Source organism: Nicotiana tabacum, chromosome 8, assembly GCF_000715075.1.
Source record: "Nicotiana tabacum cultivar K326 chromosome 8, ASM71507v2, whole genome shotgun sequence".
Lineage (NCBI taxonomy): Eukaryota > Viridiplantae > Streptophyta > Magnoliopsida > Solanales > Solanaceae > Nicotiana > Nicotiana tabacum.
Window position 1 is genome coordinate 1,250,726 of NC_134087.1, and position 6,964 is coordinate 1,257,689.

The 6,964-nt window shown below is 34.5% G+C and overlaps 1 pseudogene; it reads right to left on the minus strand.

The window, feature by feature from the left end:
• Positions 1-795: 795 nt before the first annotated feature.
• Positions 796-1,940, minus strand: LOC142162623 (acyltransferase Pun1-like; annotated as a pseudogene).
• Positions 1,941-6,964: the final 5,024 nt, after the last annotated feature.

A 6,964-nucleotide genomic window follows, 5' to 3' on the forward strand; every position in this document is an offset into this window, starting at 1 on the left:
CGCCTACCACGAGATATAATGAAATGGGAGCGGATGGTACGCCTACCACAAGATATAATGAAATGGGAGCGGGTGGTACGCCTACCACAAGGTATGAGAAATGAGATCGGGTTGCACGTCTGCAACAAGATGAAACTGAAAGTGAAAGTTGCCTTATTTCTTTCTATCCGTGTTAGAAGTTAAATTGTAGTTTCCTTATTATTCTTTGATATTCTGTTTTATCTGCTACCCCCGAAGCATGTTCCCCTTTCCCAGCTTTGATTGCTTATTATCTGTTTAGTTTTTATCCGCCATATATTATATAACTGTACAGGTTTATCTGGAGTCTGGTCCTAGCCTCGTCACTACCTCGCCGGGGTTAGGCCAGACACTTACCAGCACATGGAGTCGGTTGTGCTGATGCTACACTCTACACTTATGTGCAGATACCGGAGCAGTGTTTGAGCAGCAACATTAGCTCGGGAGCCAACCTTCAGTCCACCTAGACACCGAGGTAGTCTTGCAGGCGTCCGCAGGCCCGGCGTCTACTCTATCCTATTTTATATTATGTTATCTCACGTATTCGAGACAGACAGTGTTATCTTTCTTTCAAACTGATGTATGTAGTATTCTTAGTAGTCTGTGGATGATGTGACACCAGGTTCTGGGTAGAGACATGTATTGGTTTCTAGATATTTGGGTTTCATATTTATTTAAGACTTTCACTAAATTTTACTTTTCGTTGTCATTTAAATGCTTAATCATTGATAATTTAACTGGCGAAACATGTATAAAAACGAATGAGTTAGTGGTTTCTAAGTTCACGGCTTGCCTAACTTCTACGAATAGACGTCATCACAACTCTCGAGGATGGGAATTCCGGGTCGTGACACTGCTACACCTATACATATCAAAATCCATGTTCGTAAACAACTTCCTTATTTCTTGAAATGGTCCCATTGTTGTTGAAACCAAATCTTGACCCCCTTTACACTTTTTGTAGTTAGCAACGAGTTGTTCTTTTTCCTTTCTTAACTCACTAACCAATCTTGATAAATTCATTTCTTCTTCATTATATGTAGGCACAAAAAGGGAAGAACTAAAATTTCCAGCAGTATTATCTGGCAGAGGAATAACAGATCTTAAATTCACTGTTTGGAACAATATGGATGGCTTGAATGAACTCGAATTCGCTTTCATACCACATTTATAAAGAAGTGTGGTGAGTAATTCTACCCGAGTTGGATTTTTCACTTGTGATAATTCACAGAGGAGTGAGCTTAATGTATGATTTGAAAAAACTAACCTTCTTGTAACACATTTTTGAATAGGTGGTTCATTCACAGGTTCATTGGTAGGTGGAAAGATTGACGATCCAATAAATTGAGGACACAATTTTAAATTCGGATCACGAGCAATTGCAGCCCAATCTTGTAAAAATTTATACATTGTGCACATATCTCCAATTTTATGCGACACACATGTACTTAAAGCTATTCCTCCACAATCAAATTGGTTAAATTGAACCGTGGCCAACTTTCTATTAGATGTAATACTATTCCATGGTATACCCTTAGGATATACCATTTCTATCAGGACTTTTAACAATTTCAATCATGGGACAATCAAATCGAGCCTTAAAAAAATCAGCACCTATATCGTTGCATTCGGCATGAACATTGTCTCTTAATGTACCAGCAAAAGGATAATAAGCAGCTAAGGTTTTTGAAAGGGAATTCTCAATAACCTTACACATATCACTTGGTTCAATTGAGGGTGTTACTATGTTGTCCTTATTTTTGGGATAGAAGAAGACTAGGGGGATATATTGTGTACTATTGAATTGATCGATGAAGGAAAGCTTGTAAATTCTTTCAGAAAAAGGAGTTGGATAGAATGGTTTGATAATTTTCTTGGATAAAGAAACTAGAGCTGAAGCAGCCATTTCTTACTGAAATTAATTGAGGATTTTCAAGATCAACTTCAGAAAGACAGAAACCAAAACATATATATTGCTGCCTGATATTTGTACTTAATTTTCAGCCAAACCTATTGTCCATAGGAGGGAAGGTGGGAATCAGTTAAAAAGTTTGTTCTTTAAATCATCTTACCAGTTTTTATTTATGTTGTTAGTAATATTTATCTTTTTATATTAAAAGAAATAAAGTGGCTGTTCTTTTTAATAGCAGAATTTTATTGTCAGTGAATAGAAATTTAACTCAAACTGCCTACCTACACCTGAATTTTGTTTTGTGTGCTGAAATGGACGGTCACAACATAAGAAGGGAGCAAATATGAATAAATATTTAGATGTATGTTCCTCGAAATTTAATGAACTTGCCTAATTTCTAGCAGAAGGGGGTGTGTTATAATTTTTTAATTGTTAAATGAGGAATTTTCTCTACTGAGCTACGAGGAAGCTATAAAGTATCACTTCTTGGTTTGTGAAACATTAATTATTTTGGACCTAACTTTTAGAGAATAAAAGATAAATTATTTTGAAACCATTTATACTCTTTTGTATCATTAATGTATGGATATCTTTGCTGTATCTAGGGTGACACTTGGATACAAAGGGATCAGATCATGTTCCTTTTCTTTCAATGTCAATATTAGAAAGTCTAGTTTATGGCGTTCCACTTTCTCAAGTTATTTTTATCATTATTACTAGTTTTAGTGTACGTGCATTGCGTGTGTACCTTATCACATAAATATTATATTAAATATTATGTTAAATTACAAAATATAAGTGTAAGCTCTTGAAAATGATAACATTGATCCTAAATAGCTAACTCGAGAAAGGCAAAAACTTTGTCGCTTAGAAGTCCTCAATCACCATTCAATTTAGTCACCTTAAACTTTGTGTCAGTTTTATAATTTCATCGCTTCATTTTAACAAGTTATCAAATTATTCCTTTTTAGTTTAGCAAAATTATATAGCCCTTGAATATTTAAGAGTTTTGATACAAATATTTTTAACTATATTTGTTCGGAAAGTCACAAATATGATCAACTATACTTTTATTGTGGGTTCTTCAAAGAGTTATATATTAGATAACTCAAATTTAAAATTGAATCCCTTGATTTTTTAAAGAGTTGTGAATAAGAGATGGTTCAATAACTGTGATGATCCAAAAAGTCATCTTTTGTTTTAGAATCTGTTTCCGTATTCTGAGGCCTTGAAAACCTCCTTTTATCTCTCCTCAATTTGTGTGCGCAGTTCGGGCGCGATATCGGAAAGCTTTTGTGTGAAAAATTTTAAAAATAATAATTTTTGGCTTAAAAATATAATTTTAGTTGACTTCGGTCAATATTTTGGGTAAATAGATCAGGACCCGTGTTTTGACGGTCCTGGAGGGTCCATAGTAAAATATGGGACTTGGGCATATGCCCGAAATCAAATTCCGAGGTCCCTAGCCCGAAAAATGAATCTTTGAAGAAAATTGTTTAACTAAAAATATAATGGTTTTTGAAAATTTAATAAGATTTGATCTTGTTGGTATCTGACCAGTATTTTGGTTTCGGAGCCCAATACAAGTCCGTTATGGTATTTAGACCTTATCTGTGAAATTTGATGAAAACCGAAAGAGATTTGATATAATTCGGACCCTTGGTTGAGAAAATAGAAATTTTGAACTATCTTGAGAATTTCATTAGTTTTGGTGTTGAATTCATAGTTCTAGAAGTTATTTTGGCGATTTGATCGCGCGGGCAAGTCCGTGTAATATTTTTAGACTTGTGTGCACGTTTGGTTTGGATCCCCGAGGGCTCGGGTGCGTTTTGGATAGGCCACGGATTGTTTTGAGACTTAAGAAAATTGTTGGTATGTTTCAGGTCTGCAAGCTTCGCATTTGCGAAGCCTGGCTCGCAAATGCGAGCATCACATTTGTGAAGAAAGATCACATTTACGATCAGTGGGGCAGGGAGGGGATCTTCGCAATTTCGAAGCTCAGGATCGCATTTGCGATGTGAACAGGTCGCATTTTCGAACAAGTGTTCGCATTTGCGATGAAGGCAGTCCTGGACATTCTTCGCATTTGCGATGAATTGTTCGCACTTGCGCTACAACTGTTCAAAAGAGATTTGGACGGAATTTTCAACTTATTTCTCAAAGTTTCAAACCCTAAATTTCAAGAGGCGATTTTCTAAAGAGTAGTTCTTCCCCAAATCATAGGTAAACAATTTCTAACTCATTTCTTTCAATCTACTTCATCTTTTTACAAGATTTTATCACAAAATCTAGGAATTTTCATGGAAAATTGGGTATTTTTGGGAATTTTGAAACTTGGGGATTTAGACCTCAAATTGAGGTCCGATTCCAAACCAATTGCATATCCTGGCTCGTGGTGAATGGGTAATCGGTTTTGGTCCGAACTTCGAGTTTTGACCATGTGGGTCTGGGGTCGGTTTTTGACTGTTTGAGAAAAATATTGGAAAACCTATAATTAAGCAATGGAATTGAGTTCTTTAGCACTTATTGATGATATTAAGTTAATTATGACTAGATACAAGCGGATTGGAGGTGGAACTGAGAGGTAAAAGCGGTGATTGAGGCTTGATTTAGCCGTGGAATCGAGGTAAGTGTTGTGACTATCCTTAGCTTGAGGGATTAGGTGTTGTTGCCTTATTCTACGTGTTTAGTTGTTGAGTACGATATATAGGTATAGTGACGAGTATCTATACATTGTTGTTGGGTCATAGCATGCAAGTGAGTCTTAAACTAGTGACCATTGTGTCTCTTATTACGTATTGTTCATGCTTAAGCTGGTTATTATGTTGAGCAAGTCTTGTTATGTTTTCTTGTTATTGGGTAATTGTTGAGTATTGACTCAAGTTGAGACTTATATTGTGAATTTAACTATTGAAATGAGATTGGTTATAGCTGATTCTCTTGCCGAGATGTTATTGTTTCTATTGTTTGGGTGAGGAAGAGTGTAAAACACGAAGGGTGATGCCGTGCACGATATTGTGAGTGAGTGTTAATGCACGAATGATGATGGCGTGCACGATATTGTGAGTGAGTGTTAATGCACGAAGGGTGATGTCGTGCCATTTTCTGTGAGTGTTAATGCACGAATGGTGATATCGTACCATATTCTGTGAGTGTTAATGCACGAAGGTTGATGTCGTGCCATGATTATGAGAGAGTCAATGCACGAAGGGTAATGCTGTGCTATTTCTGTTGTTTCTTATGGTGAGGACGAGAGTAAAAGCACGAAGGGTGATGTCGTGCACATATTACTATGTTATTACTTCTTTTGGTTCAAAGCATGATGTTCATTTTGCTTCTTTACTGTATTACTATCAGAATTTGATATTCCCCTCACCATGTTTCCCCTTCCCGTTATGTTTTTGTTAAATTTATGTTGTTATTACTTTCTCGTATATGATTTAACTGTACAGGTTTATATATTATTGTCGTGTCCTAGCATCGTCACTACTTCACCGAGGTTAGGCTTGGCACTTACCAGTACATGGGGTCGGTTGTACTGATACTGCACTCTGCACTTTCTATGCAGATTTCGGTGCCGGACCTCGTGAGTAGAGTTTGGGTTGCTGCCTTCAGTCCATGGGAGACCCAAGGTAGATCTGCTGGCGTTCGCAGACCCTGGAGTCCCCTTCTCCCCCATTTTGGATTTCTTGTCTCTTTCTATTTTGAGAATACATGTATTTCTTTCAAACCTATATTTGTAGAATTTCTTAGACGTTCGTGGATTGTGACACCAGATCATTGAGGTAGTTATTTATTAGAGTTGTTGAACTGTTATAACACTTTCACACTTTATCTCTGTTTGGCTTTAGCTATTATTTATTTCTATTTTGGTTAATAATTAATATGGTAAAACTGTATCTGTCGGCTTGCCTAGCTTTAAAGAATAGGCGCCATCACGATGCCGGTGATAGAAAATCTGGATCGTGACAATAGCTCATAAAAGAAAACTGATAAATGAAAGTGTGAAGCCTAAAAATAACTAATATTGAATTAGTATTTTACAACAAGCTGTCATTTGTTAAGAGGAATGCAATTAAAAAAAAAAACTAATGATAACTCATTTAGAATGTGTTTTGTCTCTACTATTTCTTCACTTTTCCTTCAAGTTAACACTTTTACCAATCTGAGTCTTAATACTATATTAAGAATTTTGTCAACAAAAAAATAATTCCATTTATATGATGAATTTAGGAAATTGGGTCGTTTATTTGTCTAATAAGTTACTTCAAAAATTTACTAATTTTTAATTAAAGGAAAGAATTTATATTTTGTTATTCAAATATTAATATAAACTCGTCCTTAGTTTTAAATATTTAACTGTAATGATAAATCATGTACTAAAGGGTTATATTCTACAGCTTCATTTGTATTATTGACTTTTATCAACCACATTTTTTTTCTCTTTAGTATATTTTTAAATACTTCCTTGTTTACATAGTTTTTTTTACTTAGTCTTGCTTTTCAACTAAGATAATTAATTATATAAAATTAATTGTTTAGAATTCTATGATAAGGAATAATTCAAATAAAGAGAGATTTAGTCTTTAAAATATTACTTAATGTCAATGTTCTAAAAATTTAATTCGTTACAGTTCTATGACAAATAATAACTCAAACAAAGAGAGATGTAATCTTCAAAGTTTTAGTTAATGTCAAAGTTGTAAATATTACAAAAAAAAAAATTAAGCTAATCAAATTTCAAAAGGGTAACTTTTTTGAGCTTTCAATGAATATGACTATAAATAAAAGAAAAAACCATCCGAGTAGTGTACATGAAGGTAAAATTTTGCATACGTTTTAAAATCCAGAATTTTGTATACAATTTTATATCCATGCCGTCTTTGATATTTTGACATGTATCAATTTATGTCAATTCTTTTAAAACCTTTAATTACTGGCCAATTGCATTTAATAGTTCAAATAATAAAAGGATATATATAAGGCATATTTCAATTGATTTTAAAGCCCTAAATATTAGGACTTCCTATATAG